General features: G+C 41.9%; 1 protein-coding gene across 2 annotated transcripts in view; it reads right to left on the bottom strand.

Annotated features, from left to right (window-relative positions):
- The window catches only part of GALNT3 (polypeptide N-acetylgalactosaminyltransferase 3), a 124,395-nt gene that overhangs the window by 71,534 nt on the left and 38,588 nt on the right, over nucleotides 1-14,273 (bottom strand). The gene's annotated exons all lie outside the window — the stretch shown is intronic.

The following is a 14,273-nucleotide window of genomic DNA, read 5'->3' as shown; positions in this document are numbered from 1 at the left end:
GGCAGTGGGAGGAGAGGCAGCGATTGCACCTTCCTCCCACAATCGTCTGGTAAACGGAGAGAAGACCCGCCTGCTTATGTAAACAAAGCAGGCGGATCTTCTCACTGACAGGCAGGGACAGATCAGAAGTTTCAGCTATGCTGAAACTGCGATCTCTGTGCCTGTCACAGAACCCCCCCCCCCCACACACACACACACACACACACACACACATCACCCCCAGTATTAACCCCTTCCCTGCCAGTGTCATTATTACAGTAACAGTGCATATTGCATATTTTTAGCACTGATTACTGTAGTAATGTCACTGGTCCCCCCCAAAAGTGTCAAAAATGTCAGTTAGGGGTCCGATCTGTCTGCCGCAATGCCACAGTCGCTCGCTCAGGAGACTCTAGGGGGCGAGCGCGCGCCACTCGTCAGCTGGGGAGCCAGTGCGTGTGACAGGCGGCTCCAATGGCCGCCGGCCACTGGCGATGTCCCCCCGCTGACAGAGGATGGACGGCTGATGTAAACACAGCCACCTGTCCTTCTCCCTGAAGTGATCACAGAGGCTATGTGATCCTGCTAAATAGGATCTCATGTCTCTGATGATCTCACAAACTACGCCCCTCCACAGTTAGAATCACTCCCCTAGGCTTACATTTAACCCCTTGATCACTAATAGTATTAACCCCTTCCCTGCCAGTGTCATTTATACAGTTACAGTGCATATTTTTAGCCCTGATTACTGTAGTAATGTCACTGTAGTAGTAATGTCACTGGTCCCCACAAAAGTGTCAAAAATGTCAGTCAGGGGTCCGATCTGTCTGTCGCAATGTCACACCCCCACAAAAAAAAAAAAAAAATTGCAGATCGCCTCCATCACTAGTAAAAAAAATAAAAAAACAATAAAAATGACATAAAATCTTTCCAATAGTTAGTAGAGGCAATAGCTTTTGCGCAAACCAATCAAAATACGCTTATTGCAATTTTTTTTACCAAAAATATGTAGCAGAAAACAAATTTTTTTTTTGAGAATGTCATATAGCAAAATGTGAAAAATATCGTTTTTTTTTTTTTCAAAATTGTCGCTCTTTTTTTGTTTATAGCGCAAAAAATAAAAAATCGCACAGGTGATCAAATGCCACCAAAAAAAAATCTCTATTTAAGGGAAAAAAAGGACGTAAATTTCATTTCGGTACAGGGTTGCAGGTAAGAGAGACAGGCCGCTGGAATACAAGGAGGTAAGAGAGACAGGCCGCTGGAATAGGGGGAGGTAAGAGAGACAGGCCGCTGGAATAGGGGGAGGTAAGAGAGACAGGCCGCTGGAATAGGGGGAGGTAAGGGAGACAGGCCACTGGAATAGGGTGAGGTAGGAGAGACAGGCCGCTGGAATAGGGTGAGGTAAGAGAGACAGGCCGCTGGAATAGGGGGAGGTAAGAGAGACAGGCCGCTGGAATAGGGGGAGGTAAGAGAGACAGGCCGCTGGAATAGGGGGAGGTAAGAGAGACAGGCCACTGGAATAGGGTGAGGTAAGAGAGACAGGCCGCTGGAATAGGGTGAGGTAAGAGAGACAGGCCGCTGGAATAGGGGGAGGTAAGGGAGACAGGCCGCTGGAATAGGGGGAGGTAGGAGAGACAGGCTGCTGGAATAGGGGGAGGTAAGGGAGACAGGCCGCTGGAATAGGGGGAGGTAAGAGAGACGGGCCGCTGGAATAGGGGGAGGTAATAGAGACAGGCCACTGGAATAGGGTGAGGTAAGAGAGACAGGCCGCTGGAATAGGGGGAGGTAAGAGAGACAGGCCGCTGGAATAGGGGGAGGTAATAGAGACAGGCCGCTGGAGAGGTACAGTAATTATAGTACAAAAGTAAGGGTAGAGCCAATAGTTGGTTCATAACAATCAATACATTCTTAAAAGATCATAAAGAACCCTTATGCAGTTGTGCAAATAATAACACAGGGATAATCAAAGTCCAGGAAAAAGTCCATAGTAAAAGAACTTCTCCAGCCACCAGTGAAGAAGGAATGAAGAGTTAACAACACCACACCACGTATATGGTATATATGGTGAACTATATGGTGTGAGTACTCTGGGTTTACACAGCTATAATTGGGCTCCAGCTATACTCAGGAATCCTGCTTTTATTGACCTCTCTATAATTTGAGGGTCAATTTTTTTTCTGGTAAGGGTCCACCATATACTCACGTGGTGTGGTGTTGTTAATTCTTCATTCCTTCTTCCTTACCTATATGGTTGGTTGCCTTTTATTTTTGTATATTATGTTCTGAGCGCAGATATATTTTTCTTTTATAGTAATTATAGTACATCTTCTATTCCCATTGGGAATTTTTTAGGACTAGATTCACACCTATGCAGGTTGCGGTTGATTTATTTTTCCAGTGTGCTTTGTGTGTTTTTGACACGTTTTAATGCTTTGATGTGTTTTGCAGGCGGTGAATGTTGCCAGGAGGGAGAAACAAGCAAAAATGCAACCTGCTGCGGGCAATAGAATTTCTGACCCTTTTCGAGAAAACGCACTGGGTAAAAATGCACAGATGTGAACGTGACCCATAGGAAATCAAGTTAAATGGACCATAGTGCATTTATACAAAACTAAAAATGCACTGCAAATGCATAGGTGTGAACCTAGTCTCCAGCCCATCCAGCAAAAATAACTCTTGCAGTTCTCTCCCCCCCCCCCCCCCCCCAGCCACTGCATTGGTTAAATGCTTGTAAATACTAGGAGAAGGGGCCTCTTGTTCAAGCTGGTTTGACCAGCGGTCACGTGCCGATGTCATCAAATACAATGCAGGACCAATAGTCTTGAATTCCTCATGAAGACGATGCTTACAACCCAGAGCAACAGAGGGAGGAGCGAATGCAAGAGACCACTTTAACAAGGAATAAGGTAAGAGAGTGGAGACTGCCATTGATGACCGGTTTCTAAAAGATGTCATGATGATCCAGTATGTTCAATCAGTTTTGAATCTCAGCCCTGGAATACTTATACAGATTAGTTAGTTTGGCTTCATTCAGACATCACTGACATTATACTTCTACGTCCAAAGACAGCTAAGCAAATAGCATTTCCAGAAGAAGCTCAGCATTGGCATTTCTCCCATAAAATGTTTCTTTAAATAGGTAGACATTAATGAAGTAATTAAGTAATTATAGTTATTAAGTAGCTAAAGAGAGTTAAAAAACGTATTTAAAGTTTTCAATGATTCATGTGAAAGTCATGAAGCGTAATAATTCCCAGAATAAGATAGCTGCATGACTGTGACAACCCATTATATACAGAAGGAATACATTGAATAAACAGGTGTGGCCATTTAGCACAGCTCCACATCTGTTTTACACAAGGCTATGCTGAGTGTAGGCTGGTATGACCTTTATAATGACTGGATTTACAGTAATTAAAGAACACAAGCCTCCCTAATATATAATTAAAGTAAAACTCAATTCTGTAGGTTTTATATTTTTGAACACACAGCAAAAACTGCTGTAATCTGGAACAAAAATTCAGCTGTGTGGAACATAGAAAAAAAAAAAAAATTACAAGAAACTAATATTTTGGGCTAAATTCCACTGGCCCAATGTGTAAAATTAAAAAAAAAAAAAAAAAAAAACTAAATTCTCCAGAGCCTCTCTTCCCTTCTGGAACTCCCTACCCAATGTGTCCTCCTGCTAGGGTTGCACCAATACCAGGGCTGATTCCAAGCTTTTACAGGAGTATCGGTACTCCTCAAATGCTAGGATACCTGAAATCGATACTTTTGTAAATCGGTTCTTTCAGACTGTAGAGGGATTTCCCAACTGACAGCTGAAATTTAAAAAAAAAAAAAAAAGCTGGCAATTACCGGTTGTTAAAGAGCGGGACCGCCGCTTCCTTAAAAACTGATGACTTATTTAGCCAACATTGGGGTTCCCCTTTGACAGCTGGAGTCCCGGCAATTGGAGCTGTCAAAAAAAAAAAAAAAAAGCAATGTTTATTAACAACATTGCTCAGCTGCTAAAACAGAATGATAAAAAGAAACATTGTTTAATTTTGTATCCTACTGTTCATCTACAGATTAAAAAGGGATGCATTTTGATCTGCAGATGAAATCATTTTTTTTTTTTTTTTCAAAATATTTTTATTGTGAAATCATTTTAACGCAACCTGTTTTTTTTTTGTTTTTTTTTTTAGATTTTTGATTGCAAGCTCTCACATACACAGCTTTCTTAACCCACTTGTATCGAATTGTCTCTCTTTATTTTGAAAAGTGTTGGTGCTATATAAATCCTGTATAATATTAAGAATAAACTAGTGAAAATTAAACAATGTATATGTTGATTGGGCATTAAAGTGTATGTATAGCGAACATTTATTTTTATTTTGGGATAGGGAAGGATTAAAACTCCTATCAGGATACTTGTTAGTGTCTGTGTCCTGCTGGGGAGATTTCCCTTCACTCCCCATCTTATAAATGTAAGATAATTCCAGGGAAATCTCAAAAAAGTGAGGAGAAACCCATCTAAGATGGTTGTCATTAGAGCAATTGTCTCTACTGGAAGATTTTTCTTCATGTCTTTCTCTCATGACAATTCTACAATTCAGGATCTCCCCTTTTTTTCTGTTTCAGGGACAAAGGTGACCAGGCCAAGCAGAGGGACGAATCTCCCCATTGGATACACAGACCACAATTAAAACATGACAGAAGTTCTAATCCTAGAACATTCTTTCCAAAACAAAAATACGTTTTGCCTTTACAAATGCGTAAAGGAAGATATTAACCTTTGAAATTATTCTTCCATCAGTGCAATGCTCATTAAAAATTCAATCAGAATTTCACCTTCAGGGTATCAGGTTGCTCAGCAAACAGTAAACAGCCTCCAGCACATGTGACAAGATTGTTGGCAAAGTGTATTGTGGGTGCTTTGTACAAAAAGAATACAGCAAGGTGACCTAAAATGTAAACTAATCAGAAAAGTGAATTAGCGCTGTGTAAATGATGGCGTTATACAAGTACCTGGAATAAATAAATACATTACATTGGAGAAGAACTGTAAAGTTCTCTTAAAGCAGAACTATACCCTCTTATCCTTTTTTGCCATATCTTAGTTTCTGTTTGATCTGCAACTGCCATGGTTCTGTATATGTGACCAGTTCTGACCCGGCCAATTGATGGTTTGACAGTTTGGTTGAAAGCACAGGCAAATGTGACAGTTAGCATTCCAGGCATGCCGGAATGTAACTTTTTTTTTTTTTTAAACCGTTAAATTGATGGGTTTAGTTCCGCTTTAACTGGGATCAAAATGGATAATGGGGACAATAATAGAACCAACGTTTGTCCTAATTCAAATTTGCATTCTGTGTTTTTATACACGCGTTTTAGATGCTTGCCCTGGAACCTGAGAGCCCTTTCACATTGAGGCGCTTTTCAAGTGCTTTGGCGCTAAAAAAGGAGCCTGAAAAGCTCACAAAAACCTATTCCCTTTAAATTCAATAAATGCTTTCACACTGGGGGCGGTGAAAAATATCCTGCAAGCTGCATCTTTGGAGCATGTTTGGAGTGCTACAAAAAGCGCCTCAAAAAACGCCCCTCTCCATTGAAATGAATGGGAAGTACCTGAAAATCACTTTAAAAGCACCTCCAATTGGTTCTTGAGTGCCGATACACACTTGTGCGCTTTTACTGCGAATGCGATGCGTTATGAAAAGTCTAGATTCGCATGTATTCCCAAAATACATTGTATTCGCGACGGTCATTCACATCTATGCGTTGCGATTCAGATGCGAATATAATGCAATGATGAAAAGGGTCTTGTGCGAGTTTACAGCGTTGCGTTGTCAATTTAGTCTCCATAGACATCAATGTAAATCGGTCTGGACTCGCATTATCAGTTCAGATATGTGCAAATTCTTATTTTTTGTTTGATTTTCCCCTTAGCTCCACCCCTTCTGAGCTTAATTAACATAATCAACGCAATCAAATTCTCATTACAATCGCGCTGGTACTATTGAAAAACACAAGGTAAACTCGCACTGCAAATTCGCATAGCAATGGCATCCGTTCGCAATCGCACAAGTGTGAACCGGCACTAAAGCAGTTTGAGTCACGTGTCCTTAAAACACCAACAACTCAAAAGCACCTCAAAAGCTCCACAAAAGTGCTGCAAAAGCGCTCAGCGTTTTATGGGCAGTTTTCAAGCACCTCAGTGTGAAAGGGCTTTGGTGCTAAAAAGAAAGTGCCTGAAAAGCTCACGAAAACCTATTCCCATTAAAATCAATACATACTTTCACAGTGGGGCAGGCGCTGGTGGGGTGGTGAAAAAAAACCTGCAAGCAGCAGCTTTAGAGCATTTTTGGAGTGCTAAAAAAAAGCGCCTCAAAATGGTGCTTAACCACTTCAATACAGGGCCCTTTCACCCCCTTCCTGCCCAGGCCAATTTTCAGCTTTCAGCGCTGTCACACTTTGAATGACAATAGCGAGGTCATGCTACACTGTACCCAAATGAAATTTTTATCATTTTTTTAACACAAATTGAGCTTTCTTTTGGTGGTATTTAATTACACCTGGGTTTTTTATTTCTTACAAAAAAAAAAAAAAAGAAAAAATAGACCGAAAATTTTGAAAATAAAAAAAGAAGAAGTTTTTCTTATTTTCTGTAAGTAAATTTTGAAAATAAGTAATTTTTCTCTTCACAGATGTATGCTGATGAGATGGCACTTATGGGCACTGATGAGGAGGTACTAATACGCCGCACTGAGAGGTGGCACTGATGGGCACCACTGATAGGCACTGACACTGGTGGGCAGCACAGATGAGCAGGCACTGATGGGCACTGACTGGCACTGTTTTCTCACTTTTCTGTAATCAGGGCACTGATGATCAGTGCCCTGATTACCTGTCCTAGTCTCCCCTTTGAGGAGGAGCCGCTGATCGGCTCTCCTCGCCACACACTCTGAGAGCCAATAAACGGCACTTCCTCATTTACATGTGACCGGCTGTGATTGGACACAGCCGATCACATGGGTGAAGAGCCATTTCATTGGCTCTTTACCAAGATCAGGGTCGCATCGTATTCTAGCAACACAGCGTGGCCACAATCGTTGCACCGCGCGCCCCCGTGGGCACACAGAGGCCATTCAGGTGCACCGTCATATGAACGAGAGCTGCACCGCTCCGCCGTCATTTGACAGTGGGCGGGCAGTAAGTGGTTAAAGCAATGTTGGAGTCCCGTGTCCTTGGAAAAAAAGAACACTGCTAATGCCTAAAAAGTGCATGAAAAGCACCACAAAAGCGCTGCAAAAGCGCTCAGCATTTTACAGGCAGTTTTTAAGCACCTCAGTGTGAAAGGGCTGAAATGAATAGGAAGCACATCAAAATGGTTCTTGAAGCAGTTTTTGAGTTACGCATCCTTAAAAAAAGCGCACCACTAACGACTCAAAAGCGCCTTAAAAGCTCAGTGTTTTATAGGCAGTTTTCAAGCGCCTCAGTGTGAAAGGGCTATGAAATGAATGGGAAGGACCTCAAAAGCGCCTCAAGATGGTTCTTGAAGCAGTTTTTGAGTCAAGTGTCCTAAAAAAAAATAAAATAAAATAAAATAAATGCCTCAAAGGCGCCTGAAAAAGTGCCACAAAAGCTCTCAGCATTTTATAGGTAGTTTTCAAGCGTGAAAGAGCTCATATGTACCGTATATATACTCGAGTATAAGCCGAGTTTTTCAGCACATTTTTTGTGTGCTGAAAACGTCCCCCTCGGCTTATCTCGAGTCAAAAAAAAAAAAAAAAAAGTTCCCAGCCGCTCCGACGTGTTTAAGATTTAAAAATGGCGCCGCCCGGTGTATACTTGTCACCCCCAATGCGCCGCCACCGCTCGAGACAGGCCGGAAATAGCCGAACGTATACCAGGCGGCGACGCGTGCGCAATGACGTGTCGGGGCCGGGCGGACCTATTTTTAAAATGAAGGCGCCTCTGGAACAGGTAAGTGAGACAGCCGCACTAGTATGCCTGCAACCTCTTGTACCATGCTTGCCGCCCTGAATTCTCCTGTACATGCCAGCCACACTGCATTCTCCTGTACCATGCCAGTCACACTGAATTCTCCTGTACCATGCTTGCCACAGTGAATTTTCCTGTACCATGCCAGCCACACTGCATTCTCCTGTCCCATGCCAGTCACACTGAATTCTCCTGTACCATGCTTGTCAGAGTGAATTCTCCTGTACCATGCCAGCCACACTGAATTCTCCTGTACCATGCCTGCCACCCTGAATTCTCCTGTACATGCCAGCCACACTGCATTCTCCTGTACTATGCTTGCCACCCTGCATTCTCCTGTACCATGCTTGCCACCCTGCATTCTCCTGTACCATGCCAGCCACACTGCATTCTCCTGTACCATGCCCGCCACCCTGCATTCTCACCCTAGGCTTATACTCGAGTCAATCATTTTTCCCCATCTTTTTGTGGTAAAAGTAGGGGCCTCGGCTTATACTCGGGTCGGCTTATACTCGAGTATATACGGTAACCCCTTTTGATGAAAACCCCATCAAAGACAGAGCAAGCAGGACTTTTTATATATACAATTTTATTATATTTGTATATAAAATGTACAAAGCATACATAAAAATCAAATAGGTCAATAATGCAACCATCAGTCCTTCCCCTCACACCAGGGTATAGGTGTAATCCTAGACTCTGTCCTGTCTTTTCAGCCCCAAATCCAATCATTTTCAAAAGCTTGTAGAATTCACCTGCGTAACATCTCTAAAATCCGCCCATTTTTAATTATTGAAATCATGAGAGACCGGCACTTTTTTCCAGCACCCAGAATGCACAAAATGTGAATGGGGTCTTAGGTCGACAAATGCGTTTTCTTAAAATTTTCTTTCACTTAAGTCATAGAAATTGACTTTTTTCTTACTAGAAACAAATGTTTTTTTTCCCCCCACTATCACACAATAGATACACAGAAGAACAGTTTGGTTTCGCTCTTCTTTGTACACATCCAATAAATAGGTGTGCAATCCTAAAACACACTGCAGAAAATCAGAACTTTCTCCAATCATCCATTTATAGCTTAACAATAACAGCAATAAGGCCGCCATTATGTAAATGCAACGCTCTAGGAAACAAACTTCAGCCAGCTTAAATCCATTAATGATTTACTACCTGAAAAGGAATCGGTTACATGAATCTATATTTATTTTTGCCAAACCCTTACACGTGTGATAAGAAGCTAAAATAAAAAGGTGCAGCAATTAGAAACCCTCCTAAAATGTGAGCCTATACTTTTGCCAATACTAGACAACATAGCGGCTTAGCTTTATAAAAAGAACCATGGGGTGGCTTCACTCACCTTACTCAAAGTTCCCCTCTACTGGAGCCCTGAGTACATACCTATTATTTTCCAGTATGGGGAACTGGTGTTTACTGTGTGTGTTAGTACTAAACCAGTAGGAATGAAAATTGGTTTAATTGTGGACCTTAAAGAAGGGGGTTCTCTTTGGAGAAGGTAGACCAGTATGGTATATTAAGGTCTAATGCAGGTTCTAGGCTGCAGTCTGTCTGATCACTCATCAAAACATTAGATCTTAGATACACTACAGTGTCAAAAGTATTGGGACACCTGCCATTACACGCACATGAGATGTAATGGCATCCCAGTCTTAGTCCATAGGGTTCAATATTAGTTTAGCCCATCCTTTGCAGCTATAACAGCTTCAACTCTTCTGGGAAGGCTGTCCACAAGGTTTAGGAGTGTGTCTATGGGAATGTTTGATAGTCTTCCAGAAGCACATTAATGTTGGTCGAGAAGGCCTGGCTCGCTGTCTCCACTCTAATTTATCCCAAAGATGTTCTATCGAGTTGAGGTCAGGACTCTGAGCAGACCAGTCAAGTTCCCCCACCCCAAACTCACTCATCTATGTCTTTACGGTCCCTGCCCCCATTATAAGAGATCTTAGGGTGCCCACAGATATCAGTGTGTGGTCTGATCAGACGAAACAATCTGAGTGAATTCAAACACTCCAGAACCCACTGGTGGGTTACAGCATTACAGTGAATGAAGAGGGGGAAGGGGTATGAGACTAGAGACCTAAACAAAGGCTGCCAGCACCACTTACCTCAGGGGGCAACAATAACAATGGATTGGACTCTTCTATGCTGACAGCTGTAGTCACCATCATTATACAAGGTCCCTGATCATGGAATCATGAGCAGCTTAAGGCCCCTTTCACACATACAGCCCATTCAGTTCATCAGTTCAGTCACGTCAAAATGTATCAGTTTTTCATCTGTTTTTTATCCTTTTTTTTTTTACATCCACTACCAATGAAAAAACGGATGAAAAACGGACTGTTTGTCTGTTTATATCCGCTTTTCGTCCGATCCGTTTTTTTTTTTGACGGATGAAAAATAGGCCATTCATTCGTTCGTTCCAAAAAACGGACATTGACCGGGTGGATGAAAACGGATGATCATCCGTTTTTACATAGAGATGCATTGATGTCCGTTTTTTATCCGTCAACACATGGATGAAAAATGGACAAACGGACCTATGTGTGAAAGGGGCCTTAGGATAAGAAAATTAAACTGGCTGAGACTATGTCTCTTAGCTACTTTTTGCTCCTATAGACAGTTAGAGAATTAACCACCCTTCTTATGAAAAAAACAAATCATGTACATTTTACCAACATTGTGTGGCCTTTTTCTAATGTGTTCTTACTGGAAACTCTCTAGTTTCTAAGTGTTTTTTTTTTTTTTTTTAAAAAGAATCCGTACCCAGGTGTCATCTACTATTTTTAAAGGATGGAAGCTAAAGAAGGCAAAGGAGGGGTGTCTTTTTTTTTTCTTTTCTTTTTCCAGTCGCCCCCTTATCTGCTGACTTTTGTTAATACTCTGCATCTTTTTTGTAATTTTACCCCCATTCTTAACTCTCCATGTGGTGCTGTATGGATAGCTGCAAAAGACTTATCGGGGTTGATTTACTAAAATTGGAGAGTACAACATATGGTGCAGATGTGCATGGTAGCCAATCAGCTTCTAACTTCAGCTTGTACAAATATTCTTTGACAAAAAAAAAAAAAAAAAAACCTGGAAGTGGATTGGTTTGTGAACTGGATTACTGCACCAGATTTTACACTCTCCAGTTTTTGTAAATCAACCCCATAGGGTCCAAGAAATGGCTTAGCATGGCTCAGTGCAGAGCAGGAAATGCTAGGATTTACAGCAAAATCTGTGTTCTTGTAAAAATTATTTTAAATAGCCCTTGCCCAGCATGGACCAAAAATGTACCATTAGCATTTATAGACAGTTCTACGAAAATAAAAAATAAAAAAATAATAAATCCCAGACTTTGGGAATCAGACCCATCAAGAGGCCACACTTTGGAATCGGTCTACAGTCTACTACGCAAATCAAGGTAATGTTTGTGAACTTTAGAACAGCTACAACAGACCGTATCCACAATCCATGGACTCATTCCACCTGTTGCTCAAAAAGGCTCTTGCACATGGGCCGGCTGAGCCCATTTAGTGTTATTGGCTTAACCAAAAAAAACAAAAAAACAGTAAAGAAAACCCAACCATACAATCTCATATACACAATCCTATACCTGCATTTGATCCAGAGGAAGGTGAAAAACTCCAGCAAAGCATGATCCAATTTGCTACAACAGGGGAAAAAAATTCATTCCTGATCCCCTGAGAGGCAATCGGATATTCCCTGGATCAACTTTACCTATAAATATTAGTACCCATTTATATTATGTACACCTAGGAAAGAATCCAGGCGGTCCCCAGGTTACAAACATCCGACTTACAAATGCCTCCTACTTACAAACAGAGAGAGACAACAGGAAGTGAGGAGAAATCTACCCCTAGGAAGGGAAATTCACTCCTGTCTGAGTTATCATGGGAAAAAGGTGTCTCCACTGAAGCTTTATCACCAATTCTTGTTTCCACAACAACCCAAAATTTTCAAAATACAGTTGTCATAGGGACAGAAAGTGAGGTGAAATCTACTGAACATGGGTACAGACAACAAAACAAATGGTACAGGGGTGTTAACCCTTCCCTATGCTATCCAAAAAAACGTAAAAAATTATTATTTTCGCTGGAGGTAAACTTAAAAAATGTACCTGTTCGGACTTACAAACAAATTCGACTTAAGAACAGACCTACAATCACCATCTTGCTTGTAACCCGGGGACCGCCTGTACTGAGCTGGCCAGACCCACCTCTGCAGGGAGTCTATTCCACATTGTCACAGCTCTTATGGTGAAGAAACCTTTCCGTATTCGGAGACTAAATCGGTTTTCCTCTAGACGTAAAGAGTGCCCCCTTGTCCTCTGTGTTGACCTCAAAGTGAATAACTCAACAACAAATTCACTGTATAGACCCCTTATGTATTTATACATGTTGATCATATCCCCCCTTAATCTCCTCTTCTCAAGGAGAGAATAAATTCAGTTCCTTATAGCGGAGCTCCTCCATGCCTCTTATCAGGTTGGTTGCCCTTCTCTACACTTTCCCCAATTCGCCAATATCCTTTGAGAACTGGTGCCCAAAACTGAACTGCATATTCCAGATGAGGTCTTAAGTGTATTTGTCAGTATATTTTCTCCGCCCAGTCTAGTTGCATCATACAGCCTGCAATTGACATAAATGCCAGTATACTGCTGTACTCATGTATATGACGGTGTGGTCGTAAACGCGATTACCGTGTATGGACACATGCAAAGAACAGGGCTGTCTGGGCTAGGAGAATACACCGGCAGTTATGCTGAAGGGTCTCATTTGGCCCATGTGTAAGAGCCCTAAAAACAGAAGTGGTCAAATTTAAAAACCAGCAACATTTCTATGGACAGAAATGTCCACATATAAAAAGGGACTGTCCCTGGGAATCAAAGGCAACTGGTACTCATCTCACTACAAGAGCTATAAATGTAATGGGAGATGGACAGGACCATTCATACATGCCTGCCAATCAGAAAGGAGGTCAGTATGGTGAATATGTGGAGCGGAAGAACCGGGACATTCATGCATCTGTCACTTTGTGTTTTGTCTAGTGCTGTAGAGACAACAGAAGTTTCCCGAGAAGTCTCCGGAGACTTTGCAAGATTAGCTGAAAAAATAGAATTGGAATCTGCCCTCAGGTATTGTGCCTGTAACTTGCCCAGGTCTGTACAGATGTTGTCCCTGTAAAAGCAGATAGCTTGTGCTTAAATTACAGTGCATTATTGTGCTCAGGTGTCTGCCGTTTGTTAGCAGTTCATGTAAATTTGGCCATTCAATGGGACAAACTTACGCGTCCTGGAGGAACTGCCAGTAATCTCTGTGACATGAACACTGGAAGAGCCACTTTGGCTGGAAAATGGTGCTTTGTGTACCAGAGAACCTGGAGAAATCCAGAGCAATTAGGTCACTGATGGGATCACAATGAAAAAAAAAAAAAAAAAGGATCTGCAATGTTCTCTTTTTTTCAAACATTGCATAAACCAGAACATACTGCTCTGCAAAGAAATGGTGTATTAACAACTTTTTTGGGGGGACAGGCCGGGGGAGACATAAGGTCAATTTACAATTGTTGCCATGTAAAGTTGTACAAAAAATGGGGAACCCTTGAAATATCTTTCCAGTCTCAAGCTGGCCAAACGAGGTTAGATTTCGTTTGAATGTTGTAGAAAACTTGTTCAGCAGAACATTCTTTCAGGCAATCATTGAGTCAACTATTAAAAGCACTTTCAAATTTCTTCCAGATCTGCTATTTGAATGGAATCCCAGGTGGATAAAACCAGTTTCATTACACTTTGCATCATTTTACCCAAATTAAAACATTCAGTTAGAATTTTGTTTGTGAAAAGATTCCATCCTGTTCCTTCCAATTTTCTTGTCACTACTTTCGAAAACAACTTTGGTTTGACCCAGCTAACCTTTACACCAGGGGTCTCCAAACTTTCTAAACAAAGGGCCAGTTTGTTGTCCTGCAGACTTTGAGAGGGCCGGACTGAAGCCAGTGTATCAGTGGGAGGAATGGTGTCCTATTGTTGGAGTCAGTGTGAGAAATAGTGTCCCATCTTTGGAGTCAGTGTGAGAAATAGTGCCCCATCCTTGGCCTCAGTCAGAGGAATAGTGCCCCATCCTTGGCCTCAGTCAGAGGAATAGTGCCCCATCCTTGGCCTCAGTCAGAGGAATAGTGCCCCATCCTTGGCCTCAGTCAGAGGAATAGTGCCCCATCCTTGGCCTCAGTCAGAGGAATAGTGCCCCATCCTTGGCCTCAGTCAGAGGAATAGTGCCCCATCC

The sequence above is a fragment of the Pelophylax lessonae genome, assembly GCF_965119305.1.
Source record: "Pelophylax lessonae genome assembly, chromosome: 6".
In the NCBI taxonomy this organism is placed as follows: Eukaryota; Metazoa; Chordata; class Amphibia; order Anura; family Ranidae; genus Pelophylax; species Pelophylax lessonae.
The sequence above is the reverse complement of the archived record's forward strand: the minus strand, read 5'-3'. Positions and strand labels throughout refer to the sequence as shown.